This window comes from Malurus melanocephalus, unplaced genomic scaffold, assembly GCF_030028575.1.
Source record: "Malurus melanocephalus ecotype Western Australia unplaced genomic scaffold, MMel_1.1 scaffold_375, whole genome shotgun sequence".
Taxonomy (NCBI): Eukaryota; Metazoa; Chordata; class Aves; order Passeriformes; family Maluridae; genus Malurus; species Malurus melanocephalus.
The window spans coordinates 617584-636101 of NW_026623607.1; the positions used below are offsets into that span (position 1 = coordinate 617584).

An 18518-nucleotide genomic window follows, 5' to 3' on the forward strand; every position below is an offset into this window, starting at 1 on the left:
GGAAAGCCTTCAGAAGGCCAAGTTTGCAGAGTTTCTATGAAATACCACAGGATGTACGCTGTTAGATCAACAATTTCAAGGCTGGAGAAATGTTGCTGTGATATCCCTCATTTTCCATCTCTACAGAACTTTTATTGTGACTGAAAAGGGCATTGGGCTTCATGGTTTATATATATAAGACCACGCATAAATAACAGCACWGCTAGAAAAGGGTATCCATGGGATAAATTTGGGCTTCACAGAACAGCAGGAAATCATTGCAGATAGATCTGGCTGATAACAATAAATCTTCCCATAAAGTTCATACAAGGTCTTTTGTCTTTCTCTTCATCTTTTCCTGAAGTAAGAAAATATCATGTTCTAACCCCTAACATTTCCTGGAGTACATGGAATTGCAACACAAATGCCTATTTCGTTTTTTTCCCTCTATTTTTGTTTCTTTTAAACTTTGAAATAGCATGGAATGTGTCCCAAAATACTACACTCCACCTAAAGCTTTTCACATATTAAAAAAATCTTTGTAGTCAGTTTATCACTCTAGAAATTTACATCAACATCATAAAATAAATGTCATTATTCCAGTTACGAATCACAGGGATATAAACTTCATCTCCAATGATATGTTGTACTTCTGGTCAAAAAGATCTAAAAGTTTTTTCCATAGGTCCTAGTTATTCAAGCCATGTCAGGAAAAGTATTTTTTTTAAACAGAATAAAATCATAATTATGGTGATTTTCATAGAAGGAAAAATGGAAACTGAGAAATCATATCAAAAACTTAGGAGGGTTCCTCTTCAAAGGTCCTTAGATATCACTGACTAAGAAATTAGTTCAAACAGTAATTTTCATGTCTCATACTTATTCATTGTAAAGCCCTTGCTCAGAAACACCTAAGTTCTCCCCRTTTTGTCCAGTTTTGCTCCCCACCACATTTTTATCTGTGTGGTCATACATGACACACCATATGGCAGGCATTGCACAACTCCTGACAGACAACAGAAGCAGGAAGGAATCACTGGGATCTTGGAAGCAGCAGAGCAAGAAACGTGGCCATGGGGAGAAGGGCTGTGTAGACTCCCAGTGTTGGAAACACAACCTGCACAGCTGCCAAGTTGTAGGTGCCCACACAARCATGTGCTAAATGGAACCTTATCTCTCCATTGTACCATGAGCAATTTTTTCCCTTTTATCTGGATTTTTATCTCCATGCTAGAACTCATTCAGTTCTTTTACAAAGACAATCCTTGGATAGGATTCAGATTCAAGCTGCTTGGTTTTGTTTATTTTCTCCAGACAAAGCCTTTTTATAAGTGTGCAGGCATTACACAAGACTCCTTCTTTTTCTAAATTTTYACTGAAGTCAAATGTCTTTGTACTTTCCAATTAGGCAGCATCTGCACTTCAGGCAAACTATGAGAGTGTAACTCTCTAGCACCCAAAAATGTGAGCAGGATGCTACCATCACTTTTGGAGAATCAGACCAAAATATACCCTAGGTCTTGAAAGTATATGCCAGCTGAATTAGATAAATAACTTCAGATAAACAATGTTGGCATGTATACATCTGCTGATTAAGTTGTATAGTCCAAAGTTAAAGAAGGTAATCAGAAATAAACCATTTATAGTTTGGATAATCCAAAGTATACATGCTTTAATTGACCACCACTGAACGTGTGGTGTGAAACTGAGTTCAGTCCATGATGTGTCATTGCATTCCYGGTTTGGGCGTTGGTACAGAATGGACTAGAAGCATCTGCTTTGAATTTGATCTTGCTACATTTCTCATTCAAGAGGGAACCTCTCAGAASCCTGAGGGTAGCAAGCAGTACAAAATAGCCTAAATGCATCATTACAACAGTGTGTCCCAGGAATAGGCCCTTTCTCTGARTATGCAGTCACCTACTGCATGTTATTATGACAGCAACAGCAAAGAAAAATTACAGAAAAGCCTCAAAAACACCTCTGTGACCCTATTCCCAGCATGAACCATTAGTCTGATAATCAGTGTATCAGTGAATTGCATCACTCAGCAAATAAAGATTTTGAAGCATTTTTGAAGCATTTTGAAGCATATGTGTTGTGTCTTGCTATCAAGTAAAAGACAACAGTCTGTTGCTTCTTTGTTTTATTGTTTTAAATCAACAGGTTTTCTAATGGCTYTGTAAAAGTACAGACTAAGTTATTCAAATGTTTCTGAGAATATTCTTGTTCTTTTCCAAGTCACTTGACAATTAAATGCCGTAGAAATGTCTCAGAAGTATTGAAGCTCAAAAGTCATAGAAAGATTAGAAAAGGCAACAAATACTTAAACCAGGTTTACAGTGCCTGTAAATTCCTTTACTATAATTTTAGTAATTTTAATTGAGATTAAAAATCACTATTTTAAAGAAAYAGCTATTCCTTAATTGTCAAAAGTACCTCATTCAAATCCTCCAACTAGGTATGTATTTGTTAGATTAAAGCCACAAGGAACAGGTGTACATTCAGAAAATATAATCTTATCTTTGATATAAAACAAGTTTCCCAGAAAATTATCCAGTCATGAAGATAACAATAGAWGTGGAATTCCCCAATTCCTGTGACATATCTATCCAAATAGCCATCCACAATATAAATGTGTCTCTGTCATTAAAGGTTCTTACTGGATACAGGAGCAACTTTTTCCCTACGAGATCAAAATTGAAGCAAATTCCCTRAGGAATCTGTGCTTTCCATCCATGCAGGTGTTTTAGACTCGACTGGATAAAACCCTGAGCAACCTGGTCTGAGATCAGAGTTGATTCTGCTTTCAGTAGGAGGTTGGACAGGTGACCTCCTGAGCACCTTTCCAGTCTGAATTATCCTGTGATCTTATGACACTATAATCCCAACATTAATTTCCCTGTCTGCAGCTTCCAGGCATTGAGCTTAATTAGGCATTTGCCAGCTACTAGGCTTACCYCTGCTAAATTATATCTTACTGGAGTGCTCACCCCTGGCCACCAAGGGTTTTCTCACTCCTGGCCCTGCAGCAGGAGATTTCCAGGCTCCCAAACTGCCTGTTGGTGAACCTTGGAAAARCTCTCACCTGCATAACAAGCCAGAGCAGAGCCACAGACCTTCTTCACTCCTTGCCAGGCAGACTAGCACAAATACGTTTTACCAAAAAAGCACACCGCAATATCCAGGCTGCCCTATGCCCAACTGCAAGCAACTAACTGAAAAAAAAAAAAAATTATATTGTTTAGTTATTCAAGATCAGCTATCAAAGCTAATTCAGATACAARATTAAGAATAAGGGATTCTTCAAGCCATGATAGACAATCAAGCAAATACATGACAAGCTTTCATATTAAAATATAAATGGTGAGAAAGTTTTGAAAATGAGATGACAGAGTTGTGAATCACCAGAAATGAAATTATATATTTCMGATTATTTTGTTAAAAATTGCAATAGAATTCAAAATAAGAGATTTCTTTCAATTAAGAAGCTAGAAAAAATCATAGTAGAAAAAGTGGGGAAAAATATGAGAAAAGTTRATGTGTTCTCTTTTATCTGTAACAGACATTCTTTAATGTTTTGGAGAGAGCAATTAGGCTAAGTACATTAAATCTAGTGTTTAATAAGATTTTTAAGAAGTTAGGAAGTCTGGAAAGAGATAAATGAGTCTAGACAAAATATCCCTGTTTAATGTGGTTATTTTTGCCACCTATTAAGGATGTGACTTGCAGTGACCAAGCCCTGTAATGATTTCAGCATGATACAGAGCATCATTTGAATGAAAGAACTCAGTTGTTTGAACTTTGGGCTGTATAATAGTCCCTTTCATAGTGAAGAGTGTTTAATGCATTGAAATTAGTTTGAAGAGAGAAATTGTCCCAGTTCCCATTTTTTTTTCTATTTATTTTAGGCCTTCTAAGGAATTCAGGAAACCCCACTTAGAAAATAGGAAAAAAATCTGATCACACTTAAAATACATATTATAGTCAATGCATCGCACTACTTTGGTAATTACAGAGTTAATATCTACATTTCCTGCTGACAGTTTGGTAAAGCATTCCACACAGCTATTACAAGGCACAGATTTTCAGTGTGAAGTTTTACGTTTCAATCATGGAGAAGTAAGAAGTAGAGCTGCTATACATCACTCAGGATGAGGTCAGTAGTGCCATAGAAAAAGGAAGTTGACATATCTCTGTCAGAAAATATGGCTCAAAATCTGATCAGGAAAAACCYTAAGTAAACACGAATGAGAATTTATTAATCTGCTCCTTCCCACTCCATTTCAGTGGTGTGATCCATCATTTCTAAAGAAGCACCATCATTWTTTTGGAAATTTTATGGTTCCTCTGTGGGATTTTTGGTGCAAGATCACAGTCCCAGATAACAACACAGTGTTCACCTGGTTAGATCTTCCAAAAGGCCATGAGTGTCTCATAGGTCAGAATGAAAAATCTTCCTGTCATTCTTTGTCATTCCTTGTAGCTTTACATCTGACCTGAAAAAAATTTCAGGGAGGGAGAAGAGCTGTAATATGGCTATCATATTGGGACAAAGTTCTGCTCTTATTTTTCCATCATCTCTTTAAAAGCTTTGCAGAATACAGCAGATAAACAGGATTTCCTGTAGAAAATGCTGATCCAAACCAGGCAGAAAGAACACCCCTTTTTGTTACCATGGGTACCCTTGGAGAGCTTTCTGCTTCATACAGTGCTGCAATACCATACCACTGACACCAMCATGCAAAAAGCAAAAGATAACAGAAGGAAGAGAAGATACTGTGGGCATGCCATCCAGACAATGAGCCCCACCACTCCATCCCCCCAAAACCTCCAAACATCCCCAGTACAAATAGTTTGTCCCTAAATGATAAACTTAAAAGGTCACTGTTGAAAACAGGAAAATARTCTTCAATATGTGGTGAATCATACCATATTTCAACCATATGCTGATTCCTAATAAGTTGAATTCAAAAATAAACTATAAAATATATAATAAAAYATAAACCATAAAAGCTCATTAAAAGAGAAACAAGAACGGTATGTCTCATTTCTCCTCCTTYTTTATTTCTGATTGGCAACTTAAGCATTTCCTCCTTTACTAGAACTAAATGCTACAGCATTTAAATTTTTTTTGCTGACTTTCCCCTGGGACATGAATAATGCTTTTTCATTGCTTATCTTGCTTATCAAAGTATTTTCACTGTGGCTGTTTAAATTCTTACTTCTTCAGTCTATCTCATCAATATTCTCCCCCTGTACTTGTCACTGGTRAGGCAGAACCTCAAATATTCTGCTCAGTTTTGGGCCCTTCACTATAGGAAGGGCACTGAGGTGCTGGAGTTCACAGAAGGAAAATGGTAAGGTTTGGGAGCACAAATCTCAGGCTCAAGGAGAGGCTGAGGGAACTGGGTTAAACAGTCTGGCAAAAAAGGTGTCTCGGGGAAACCTTACCTCTCTGAACAACTATCTGACCGGAGGCTGCAGCAAACGGGGAGTCTGTCTCTTCTACCACATAATAAGACCAGAGGAAATGGACTCAAGTTGCACCAGGGGAGGTTTAGATAGGCTGTTATCAAAAAWTTCTTCACCAAAACAGTGTCAAGTGTTGGAACAGGCTTCCCAGAGAAGTGGTAGAATCACCATCCCTGGAGGTATTTAAAAGATGMSTAGATGTGGCATTTCAGGACCTGGGTTACTGGTGGGCACAGCAGTGCTATATTAACAGTTTGACTGAATGGTCTTAAAAGCCTTTTCCATCCTAAACAATTCTATGATTCTATTGTAAGAACAGGAGAAATGTCTTTGACAGCAATCTTAACAGACAAAAGAGAGAAGAATCATACCTGGATCATATGGAATTTCTCTGCTCAGTCCAGATCTTATGATTTTTGTAACATGCATATTAACTGCTGATCTGGACTAGGTTTCCTTTTGTTCAGACATGATTGCTCCATCTGAAAATCTGGACAAAGCTCTTCAGTAATAGTCACAAGAACCACCACAGATTTAAACCCCAATATTGGCCTCCCCTGCCCCCCATGACTACCAGAAAGGGACAAATTTTACTGACTGTAGAGAAACAAAATCAGAAGCTCAACAAAAATCCAGGAACACAGCACAATAMTGTCCATTCTCAGCATCAGTAACAACACTGTGCCATGGACAATGTTCTCCAGATCAGGCTTCTAGGGCGCTGAGTAAAAAATCCAGACTCTGAAAACTCACCTATAATGATCAAGACTTTGGAAGAAATTTTCAGGGTCACAACTTTTGAAGTACTCTAGATGASATTAAGGAGGATTCATATTACTTGAAAGATACGCAGGATATTCCTGAAAGTCACTGCATGCTTTCTTTACACAAAGCCTGTRGCTTTACGCATGGGGAAATCAAATCTGTGCACTGCAAAAGGCTAAAATATTTTYGGCTTGAAATTCAGCACAGAGTTTGTACGGCAAGAAAAGAATACTGCACAAATCAGGTGTAAAAATGAGTATTCTGAAATCAGTGTTGCTTCTGAGTCGTCTCACACTCCAGTTGGGTAAAATGAGAGTAGACAAGCAGATATAGACTGGCTCATTRCTCAGATTTGAGGAATACCTGCATTAAAAAGTTATTTACTCTCCTCACTCTCACCAACCATATGAGGAGGATTAAAATCCAAATGCTAATTTTCAGCTTATGAGAGTAATGCTTTTTTACAATATTCAGAATTGGGTTCTTTTCTGCTTGGCTCTTTGACACATCAGTGCAAAAAAATAGCTGTTTGGAAGGGGAGGGGAAGAAGTACAGTCAAAAATAATAGATGGAAAGGGTAGTTCCTCAAATTTCAATGAAAAAGCAAATTTCATGGCTAAATTGTCTATATCTGTTTGCAAGTAAGTCAAAAATAATGAAGATCTAAGGGATCTTATACTGTATTTTCTTTAGCAATGCTGATCTTGCAAATTCTAAAAGAAAAAAATCTTTCTTGCTTTGTCCACCCTTACCCAGCCAAATACAGTTTCCTCTAACAGATTTATTTTATCCTCCCACACCCCCCATTTTCACWACTCAGAGCTTAAACTTGAAACCTTTATTTGCACTGAATTGCCTTAAGTAATCACACCTCTTTCGACTGAGCCTTCTAGAATGAAATGTCAGCTAAGGTTTCTAAAACTGGCCATGCATGAAAAATTCTACTATGAAACCAAGTCATTAGGCTATGTCTCATMATGCACCAACTAGACTGTCAATTCATTTCTGTTTTCACAGATGTTTTCYAGTTGTGCCATATCTACCCTTTAAACATTGTTTCAGAGCTCCAGCTCAAAATGAAGTCCAGAGTTACAAAGCAAGACAGAATTTATTGCCAGTATGGATGTTGAAGATGATAAAGACTTCTACACCCAATCTATTTGTCATGATATTTAGATTATTTGTTCAGATAGAAGAATTTTTAAAGTTCCATCTGTGTCTATGGTTCTAAAAGTGCCCTACAATTTTAGTTCTGCATTACCTTTTTTTCTCTAAGTTTATCAGGGGAAAATGAAAGTCAGGATATTTTTCACAGCTGGTACCAAACAGATTGTTAGAAGTGACAGCTGCTTGCCCTCAAAGTGTTGCACTTTTGCCCTATAAAACTGTAGGAGTCATGGGCAATAACCCGGGCTGGTGAACAATTCTGTTTTCTCACAAAAACAAAAGGCTGGAGAGTCACGGTATTACRCACCATGATATTCACAGGTCTGTACTGATGCTCTGAAGCAAAATTTTCAGCAGCATGATTCAAGGTAAATAATACTTTGGCAGAATATTCTGGCTCAATTTGTTTGGTGCATATCCATGTCAGCTGAGAGAAAGAAAACACTTAAATCAGTGGGTGAAATRTTAGCTTAGAACAAATACTTATACRCTCTCAGAAATGATACACAACATCTCTTATGCAAGAGGTAAATCCTTTAAGTTTTACTGGGTGTGTAGGACTAAAAGATGACCAACCAATTGACTGCATATGGTTCAACAGCTGATTCCTTTGATCTGCTGAAATCTTTCCTGTTACCATGCTAAAGGAAACCTAGTATTTCTAATTTTAATGAATGAGAAAACTAAGATTATTAGATTATCTGAACTAAARTTATAAAATCTAAATACTTTTTAGCAACAATTACAAATTTTATAGATAGTGTCTAGTTTTGAAGAGGTCAAACTTTAATGACACCTCCAAAAAGGAGCCAGATTGTCTTAGCATTGTTGGGAAGGCTAAAGTTGGAAAGTAACACTGCTGTCACAAGTTGTGTTCACCGAAGAGGACAAAGAAAATCCAAGGCASTAGCATGATGCCAAAGACAGAAAGGAATCACAGACCATGTCAGAAAGTCACTGTGAAAATTTGTGTTTTGTAACTTCTGCTCCACTCCTCACTTCCTACCAATATGAGCATGCTGCTTTACATTCTTCACATATCATAATTAATAATTAATCCTTTTTTTAAAGTAATCATTAACTAGTGATCAGTCATGTTTTCATGACATGTCTTGAATTACTCTCTTGCTAATTTATGCTTCCTTGCAATTGCCATGACTTAGAAAGCCCTTGATTACTTGTTTCTTGTAAATATTTTCTTCAAAATTAGAAATTTGTCTCAGCGCAAAAGTGAAGTGTGAAATGTAATATGACAATATGCCCCATCCTACCTTCAGTAACCATGAGAGATGGTTAATTTTGTTTCTTAATATAAGATGATTTATAAATGTGGATGTCCTTCGTCTGGAAACTGTCACAACAGTGAAGATTAGGTTGGCAATGCTGCATTATCAGAGGCAGCAGTTATTCAGCTAAGGCAAAAATAAACTGCAGACTTAGCCTTAATTAAGAAATAGATAAAAATTCACTTGTATTTTTGAAATTCCTAAAATGAGGCAAATTATAAACTCAGCACTTGTTCAATTATTTCTATTCAAATAAAGAATTATTTATGAAAAATAGAAAACCAAAATATTTTATAAAGTTTATAGAAAGTTTTATTTCTGAACTTCACCTAATTTTCTAATTTCAGGGAACTTTTGAACCACTCTAATACAAAAGAAATTAAAACTTTGTTTTAAAACAGGAGCAAAGAAAAAACCTACAAATTCAGATTAATTTTCTGCTATCAGACCTTTTGAGATTCTCTAAYCCAGTGGAGAAATTATGTCTCAGAAAAATATGTATTTTAAAGAGATAATGAGAACAAAAGAAACACATATCAAAACCATTTTGCAGTCCTAAATCATTCTTTCAGAGAATGAAATAATTAATTTCTTCTTCATACYGGCTTGTTGGAATGCAAAGTCGATGTCCTTTTTTCAAGAGTAAATTGTTATTTACAGAGCAAAACTTGATAGTTAAACTGTATGTTAGAAAACATCTCCCCAGAGAAAACAATCAAGTTTGTCAGCATTCCACTGAGAGTCTTTAAACAGACTAGTTCATGAACTTACTGGACAGCAGAAAAAAAGTCAAAAACCAAGATACACCAAAGACTTATCATAAGCAAACATAAACCAACSCTGTTTCACTGCCCAGTGTGGAACAGTCATAAACAAAATGCAGAGGAAACCAATGCTGATAGCATTTAAAATGCTGTTTTATTGTGGAATGTTGTGCAGAACATCATCAGTGCACAGTATCTCATCTGGATAAAACCAGAGATTCCTGACCTCTCCTGTCAGCCTGACTTGCTTCACCTTCTCCACATCTGCCGGATTAGCTGTTCCACAAGAACATTAATCTTACATACATTAGAATAATGTCATATTGAATTTGGGGATGAAAAATGCATTTMATATTATTGTAGAGTTTATAATGATTTCTGAATTTAATTGTTTAGGAGTTTGAGTCAATAATAAGTTGAGATTAAACACCAGAGATTAATTTGTGATTAAATTTCATTTTTCCCTGCCCATCAYATTTTGTGTTTATTAGAATTATTATTGAATACCCCTAACTAATTGTAAGTATTATTGCTYAAATTTTTTTACACTAAGTATGGCTTAAGTATGTAAGTATATAAGTATATAAGTCATGCTGAAGGTATTTTCAATGCCTTTCTGAGCAATCATAAGAAAAATTTTACCATCTTGGTTTATGATGTGATCAACTGTGTATGGTTGTTTCAAGCGATAGAATAAAACAGAAACCTTTAAAGTAAGAAGAAGCTGTGCTCCCTCCTCCTCCATCACTTTTTCTACCTCCTTTGCTCTAAGAGGTAATGAAACTCCTCAAATATCAAGTCTCTAAAAGCTTCTTAACATATTCTACATTTTTTCTCAGTGATTAATTTCTTAAAGCAAGATAAGAGCACAGTGAAAATGTTGGCACTGTCCAAAATCATTAGTGTGGTAATTTGGCCTGGTCCAGCTACAAATAACATTTATAGGTAGAAGAGAAGTGAAAAAGTGGAGGAGACCACATTGCACCTGCACCAGCAGCAGCACTCTGGGAGGAGGGWGTGGGTGCAGGAGGTGAGGAAGAGCCCCCGGGTTGAACCTGCACAGCCATAGGAGGCTGCGGGAGTGGGGAAAAGGGGCCCTGCTACGCTGTGTGGGAATGGCAGAAGGCAGCAGAAAAGAGCAGGTGTTCTTCAATAAACTCTACAAGTCAAGACAAAGAGATGTTGGAAGGTGATGCAAGGATTTGAATGAAATATCAGCTTTGTAGGAGATTGCAGATAGCATTTCACCATGCAGAACATGGAAAGGAAGCTGGAAACAAAAGKAATACTGAAATCTTCCTAAGATTGTATCCCAACAAACAAGAGCTGAAAGCAGAAAGAGCAGAACATGTAAATACAGTGAAAGTAAATGAGCTTTATRTAACATGCCTGAGGCAGCACAACACAAGGACTCATCATTTTAACAGTGAAAGAACATGAAACTTTCTGATCTTAAGAAGTGTGGTTCAGTGGAATGCCACAGCAACAGCACACTGCAACTGGTTTAGAATGAATCTGAATTTCTTATTTTCACTGAAGTCAAGAGCTGGAGGAGAGGAAGAAGGGACTAAGAAAGAAGTTATAATGTCTTGTAGAAAGCAGCAAAACTTTCACTAGAATAGATCTGGAAAAGGGTGTTGACAYCTCCAAAAAGTTGTGCCTCACCCTGAAGCTGCAAAACGAGCTGCAGAGATTCTTAAAGATGTCACACAGTGGAGAAAAAGATAAGGGAAATTTATACTGTCTTGGGTGAATTGACATCCAAAGACAACTCTGAGCAAATAAAGAAAATTAAGATCCTTAATACTTTGCTTCATAGCTAAGGTAGCTGCCTCAGGTAGCCCAAGAATTTGAATGCTTGCAGTATCTTCCCCCATCTTCCAWGGACATCCAGGCTAATTAGTGTGCATGGCAAACGCAGCTCCATCACCATTTTTAAAGAAGGAATATACAACTTAATGGAGCATTAAGCCCATTCTTAATGATTTCTTCTGCTACATTTTGAGAGCTGCAGCAGGACTGAGCCTATCAAAAACAGAGATGGAAGRGTGCCTATTTTCTGGCTCCTGATTGAACTGTGATTTGACTTAAATGTCAAGCTGTTCAGGCCATTCAGGAAAACAATTTGGAAATGTACAAAGTTACTATTCTAGACTGTCCAGAGAAAATTCATGATTCTCTTGGAAATTATTCCCCCTGAGAAGTCAGGCAGCAACTGAGCATCATCACCATGCATTTTGGACAAAGCCACCTAAATCCTGCTTAGTGGAATTAGGCCTGACCAAGTACACTAAAATAAAATATTTTAAGATTTCAACTAGATAGAAAKTCCAGGAGAGATGATCAATGTCCATGGGTTATCCATCCCTGATGCATCAGCATGGGCTAACGGGTGAGTTGAGAAAGTAATAAATAAACTTGTTTTCATTCAGCCCTTCCCTTGGGAGACACTGTCTGCATCTCAAAAAGCAAGTGCAGTCTGCGGAAATTCCTGAGCCCTGTGTCTATTTCCCTGATGTTAATACCTGTGAGAAACCAGGCTCTGGAGGATGGTGAGGAAAATATTGACTTTCCCAACTTCAATTTGATATGAGGTAAGAAGAAAGTTGTAAGCTGCACCTAGAGCAGAGGTCTGCAAGGATCTCCCATATCCAGCTGTTTTGACATACAGTCACTGTTCGTGTCTCAGACCATGGTCTGAGTTGGTTCAGCTCCAGGWGTTTCACTCAAACCACAAGATTTCTCTGTATTTATATTTTCAGCAGCTCAATGTGCTAAAGTTTACACAGATTACATTTTGATCTGACTTTGTATTTATATAGCAAAAAGCATGACAGACGGTTCAGAGCAACTTGGGAAAAAGCCCAGCCTGATGGGTTAATGCAAAATAAACAGGGCAAGAAGTTTAGACAGATGAAAGAGGGGAGGAAAAGTTCATACAGGAAGTTTTGCAAAGAGAGGTTACTTGTTTCAGGAGTGCTGGAAATAAAAAGTTTCCTTGGAATGGTAAGCACCTCAGGAARGCACATCTAATTAGGTTGCCTCGGTCAACAGCCTGTAAGCATTTCAAAACAAAAAAGAGCAAGGGATGAAAGTGATGGCCAAATGCCTGAGACCCATTAGAGACATTAGCAAGAGCTGAGCACCAATGCACTCACACAGAAAAGAAGGGCCTGCTGGTGCATTCATTATGGGAAGCACAGTCACAAGGCAGACTCAGGATGAAAATATCAAGTCATAGAGCTTTTAGGCTGAAGCTCATGTCCTACTGGTCCAGAATTTCAGCACACTGCGTTGGCTGCATCCTGCAGTACAGCACTYGGACATCAACGGCAATGGCAGCGTTTATTTTCAAGCAGAACAGACCTAAAGTGTGACATTAGTAAAATTCTATCCTCATTTTACACATGGACTGTAGATGTCACTGTGTCATAGGAAGACATGCACTAGCAGTAATTATCCAATGCAGTAAGATTAGGTCAGCAGTTTATAGTTTATCCATCGGAATTTCCAGACTGGATTTTCCAGGCTACCCTGGAGAAGGGGTCTCTCTGTTCCTGYTGTGGAAAGCAGGCCACTGCCCAGATGAGACTGTAAATCAGGGAAGCCAGCAGGGGGGTGAACCAGATGGATGCTGACTTCAGACCTGCTGTGGGGGTTGGGAGAGCAGCCTCTCCCTTGACAGCTGGCGAGGGATGCTGCTGTGTGATAACTGAAACTCTCAACTAAACCACGTTACTGCTGGGTACTTAGTGAGCAGCTACACTGTCAACACTATACTATTCTCTGTGCTTCAAAGAATTTAATGTCCAAGAAGTCTGATTTCTCCTGACTCAGACGCCAAAAGACCAAGAAACAAAATGCTTTTGAGATCTGCCAGCACAAGCAGATTCTGAGTGAAATCTCCTCTGCAGTCTGATTCATATGTGACTGCAGCACAAACGTATTTTTTTTCATCCATTTTGGTGCCAGTAGCAATGACACTCCTAGGCAGATTTGAGGTGTGGAAGTCCCACAAGATATCCATTCTGATCTGAATCTTATAATCCAGGATTTAAACTGCTTGCCAGCAGCAGCAAAATAAGAGGTGCTCCAAGTGTGCCTTCAAGCCCTGCAACCATAGCTTTCCAAGGAGACAGTCCTGCTGACTTATTAGCTGAGAGCTTTAGATACTAAACATCAGCATCGCGAAACAGCTGCGTACTGTTCTTATTTAGGATACTGGACAGGCCTGCACAGAAAGGCTGTGCTCAGCAGCATTCTTGCTACCCTCAGGGACTATCTGTCTGTACCAAGGACTATTAATTTTACCCCACACCGTCTTCCCAAAGCCCCCCATTTTTCTTACCTGAAATGCACTTTCCTGACAATATTAGCATCTGGACCCAGAACTGCTGCTCGGCAGCTTATCCAGCTAACCAGTGGAAATTGTCCTGGTGGAAACCCCATGCAAAAAGGCCTCCAAATATTCAATCAGAAATGTGGTGCACTGTGGCCCAGGGTTACAAGCCAGCATCCACATTTGGGATGTCAGGGAGAGGGAGCATAGAAACTCTACAAGCCAGCAGCACTATGATATAGCCCCATGTGATATAGCTCTAATGTCGCTAGCTGCTCTGGGACAGTTTGTGGTATCTTGAAGCCTGTACTCATCACTGACACATGYCATTGCTGAATTGTTGTCCTGAATATTTGCAAAAATATAGGAAAATATTTGAAAAAACATAGGACAGTCTAGCAGTTAATGCTAGACTTGTTTTCCACTAGAAACTGGCTTAACTGTCTGCTAACACATCTCATCRCTCTTGTTTTAAGAGCACAGTGTGACAAGACATGGACATTGTGAGTCCAGTTTTCYTGTGTTAATTTAGAAAAACATATCTTCATTTCCTTTTGTACCAGTGTGACAAGACAATGAGACTAAAGGGTCAGAAACTCACTTGCCCTAAACCAGCCCTGCTGATTTGCCAATCTTGACCCACATTGTCTCAGAAGGAAAYCACAACACAGTCTGCCAGCCTGCTGCTGCTCCTCAGCCTGGTTCAAAATAGCATTATTGCTATGCCAGGGTACTGCACCATTCCTGGGGCTGCTCTTTAGATGTAGTGCTAATGTAATCTAAAGGCATTATTATGATAAGGTTAGTGTAAACCTTTTACATTCATTGGAGCTGGAGTTAAACACGGAGATGTGTAGACATTTGTAGCACAGTGATTTTGTCCAGCTTGTGGAGAAAAGGGGTAAAAATAGAACTATTCTATGGAAACTGAGCCTTTACAGTATTTTTCAGGCAATTCTACATGTAGTTCTGCATCCCTTTATCATGACACTGCACTGACTGGCAGTAATCTTGGATCATTCATTAACCACACTTTTCTGTTCTGCTATTGACCTGCTGGATTGTAGCTGCAGCAGTGCATGTGAGGTCTCCAGAGGGGTCCCTCTCTGAGGAAAAAAATCAGAGAAGTGCCTCCCATCCATCTTGATAGTAATTGTGAGCAGAAGGCTGTGCAAAGTCACACAGACTAAATTTGTTTCCACTGACTCATGGCTGCCTCTGGGAACTCTGAGCAAATGCAGCTGCTGAGCAGACTTTTAAGCTGCTTGGTTGCAGGTTGATCATAATTGCTATCAGAGAGCCAAGGGATGCAGAGCTTTTATGAGGAGTTCATATAAAATATGTTTAGTAGCCCAAGGGGGCGATTTCTACTCAGTGATTTTCTCTGCACATCTGCTCACTTACCTCCTTTTTTGCATACCTATTGCTATTACTCAGTCCTATTTCTCCTGAAAACAAAGAAATGAGAGAACCCAAGCAATGCCATATAATCAGATTACTCTTTGATGCTCTGTCATTCAAGGGAGGAAGAGAATCAAAACTGTAATTTGCCTCTTTGTGTATTTATTTGTTTGCTTAGTTGAACCTGTAAAAATCACAGGCAGAGAAATTGAAATCTGGTTTCCATTGTCTTCTACTAACCCATGCAAGATATTTTCAAATCTCAGCTATGATTCTCAAGAGCAAGGTGATGCGGTCTCTGTAGCTCTTCATTGCACCATAAGGACTATAACATCACTTTTTGAAAGGTAGTGGTCTCTTTTTTTTCTGGACAAATCAAGAAAAATAACCAGTGAGAAAACTTTCAAATGATACTAACTAAAGTCAGTTTTCAAAGACATCTTAATAAAATCCCTTTGAAAGTGTGACATGGGCTAAGATCTTCATCAAATCCTGYTTGGCATCCCCTGAAATTCCATACTGAATGTCTGGCAATTATGTCTTCAATGAAAGAGTAAAGTTATTATGTGTGACAAAGGTCAAATACTTAAAATTCTACACACTCAGAATGAGCCTTTATCTAGTCTTGTATCAGAGATGTCAGCTTAAGAGTTAATTAAAAGCAAAGCAATTACACACTGCTTCATAACACCTCCCATTCTAGCAGTTACAAATTTGGGAGCATGCTTAGCTGGAGTTTATATTTGTTTCATTGTATTCCACAGGCACTGGTGAGCCTTTTAGTCTTGAGTTTGTCATTCAGTCATTTTTATTTATGTTTTCTGTAACTTCTAATTGGAATGCATTCTACAGTTTAGCCATGCTTTCCATATGTGAAAAAACATCTACCYATAACATTAATGTAGAAATTCACTGTCTACAGTGAAATGAAAATAAAGCTTCTCCTTAAAAGGGAAGCATAATCTTATGCTGCAGTATGATTTGTAGTATTTCTCTCTTTTTCATCGTGCAATTAACTGTCCATAGTTTACAACTGCAAAAATTGGAAGAGAATGCAGYGAGTGTACAATTTCTACTGGGTAGCTCTCTTTTATTTTTGATGCATCACATTGGCATGTTTGTATCTTTCTACCTGGAAAACAGTCTTTACAAGAGGTGTCTGGGTGAAAGAGGGGCTTGCASTCAACTGACCAGCAGCTGTGGGCAGTCAGTGGCTGAGCACAGGAGAAACCTTCTCCAAAGACTGCAAACACCCCCGAGGGTCATCACCCACCACAGACCCAGCACCAAGCTGAGGCTGCCAAATCGTTCCAATAAATGCAGCACCATGCAAAAAAAAAAACAAAAAACCCTGACTTGTTTCCATATCTGGCTTGGATCTGGAAATAATTTGGTTGCTTTAATGTGCAACAGAGTCCCATAAACATCCCGCAGAAGTTCCGCTAAATCCCATTTCCCCAACCCATGGACTTATCAGTGAACTTTCAGCAGCTCTTATCTTTGTGTTCCAAACAACTGATGTGCATCATAGGAATGTTCTGGGCAGGGACAGCCCAGGCCCACGTGTTTCAGCCCAGGTGGTCACGATCCCATTCAGGTGACTCCCAATGCCCAGGGTGACCTGCAGCAGAAAACCCTTACAGCCCATGGCATAGGGCTCTGCTGAGCAGGGYTCTGGCTGGGATATTTGTGCAGGGCAATGCTCAACATTTACCATCTGGGCAGGGTCCYTGAAAGCACTCAAATGTCTCCCCATGTGCACAAAGGCTGGATTTAAGCATTTCCATTAACATTTGACATTTCCATTTCCCATGCAGCAAGGGCTGGGTGGATAAGGTTCCATCAGAAAAGCCATGCTCAATCCTCTTGAAAAAAGCTGGAGAGAGACATTTTAGCCTTAGTGCTTAGGCCTTCTGCCACTGGCATAGGCTTTGGCTTGTTCTGTGGACCTCAAATGAAACATAAGGATCTGGAGGTAAATCTGAAAGAAAACCATGTTTCAGAAAAGACCATTTCTGTCAGTTTTTTTGCATTGCACACACAAGATTGTATTGCTCAATGCATTTCTGAGTTGTAGCAGTGTATTGGAAGACCTATAATAACCCTCAAATAAGCAAAATACTAATTTGTAAGACAAACTGATGGAACAAAACAGCCATTTTTTAAATTCAGACACTGATTTGAGCACAGTCTAAAGAGTTCTCTATCTTAATCCAGACTGCAGACAGAAATTCTCCCCGTGTGCTGAGCCCTACGCTTTAGTGTTTTGGCGGTTGTATGGTTTATTGTTATTTCAAATGGTTTTTGTTAAATATWGAGAATAATGACACACCATTTTCTTCCCACTGGAAGATGACACATAGCGGTTAAATCTGCTAAAAGGAAAGTGTGCATACTGCCAGCAATCCAGATGAGGTCAGTGAGTGTGCAAAATGCATGCACAAAAAAAAAAAAAATCCATTAACTGTTTTGCTAATTAAATTATTGTGCTAATTAGAATGAGAAGCTACCCAAGAAGAACTGATCAGAAGGACCCATGGTAGGTTACCATTGCTATTTTCTGTTAAACATTCACATGAAAAGAAAGTGATCATGACTTCATTTCAGCAACTGCTCTTGCATGAGACCACAAATGTACTTAAAGAAAACAAGCTGATTTTTCTTAGGGAAAGGCCAAAGGAGTCAAATGCACTGMGGATCTGGGCATCTTCCTGTGTGATTCAGCACCTTTGCACCTCAGAGCTTGTCCTTTACACAGATGGATATTACCACTCTTTCGGGAGTAAGGCATAGAGACAAGGGATGGGCTTTGGYTGAGAGGAAGTAGGCTGAGATAAAATCAAATCAGAGATTGTTTGAGCCAGTGGTGCTTCTTTTCACTGTTTCAGAAACTTTCAGCTCTGAGCACAGCCCTGGCCTTCACACGCCTGGCTGYCCTTCTGTCACCACTTTAACATCATTAGTTGAGCCGATTGATAAAATTRCAACAACAGATCTTCAGGATTTTTGTATTCTTTGTGTCTTTTGATAGGAGGAAAGATAATGAATAATTTGCATTATTCAGCAAAGTGACTGCTACATCATAGAGTCCCATGTCAGGGTTTGTGAACTACAAAGGAAATAAGTGAATGTAGGTCCACTTAGCCTGTGTTTCCTCAGAATTCTTGGTCACAATCCCAGACCATTACCATTGCACAGGACATAGCAATGATTCTTGTCCTACAAGTCTATCCATCTGCACAAAATAAAAGTTTATATTTTGAGTATTGTGGGGTTAATCCAATGGAAACCACAAACCTATTTGGCTTCTTTCATAAGAAGTGCCAGAGAGCAAGTAGGAAC

General features: G+C 38.7%; 1 long non-coding RNA gene across 2 annotated transcripts in view; it reads right to left on the bottom strand.

Moving 5' to 3' along the window:
- Positions 1 to 1576: 1576 nt before the first annotated feature.
- LOC130580959 (uncharacterized) overlaps positions 1577 to 18518 on the bottom strand; it is a 28406-nt gene continuing 11464 nt past the window's right edge. Inside the window, exon 5 of one of the 2 annotated variants that reach the window (XR_008966174.1) lies at positions 1577 to 4478. This is a non-coding gene — a long non-coding RNA (uncharacterized LOC130580959). Of the gene's footprint in view, positions 4479 to 7295; positions 7814 to 18518 lie in introns of those variants that run through there. The other variant, XR_008966175.1, reaches the window with a different exon arrangement.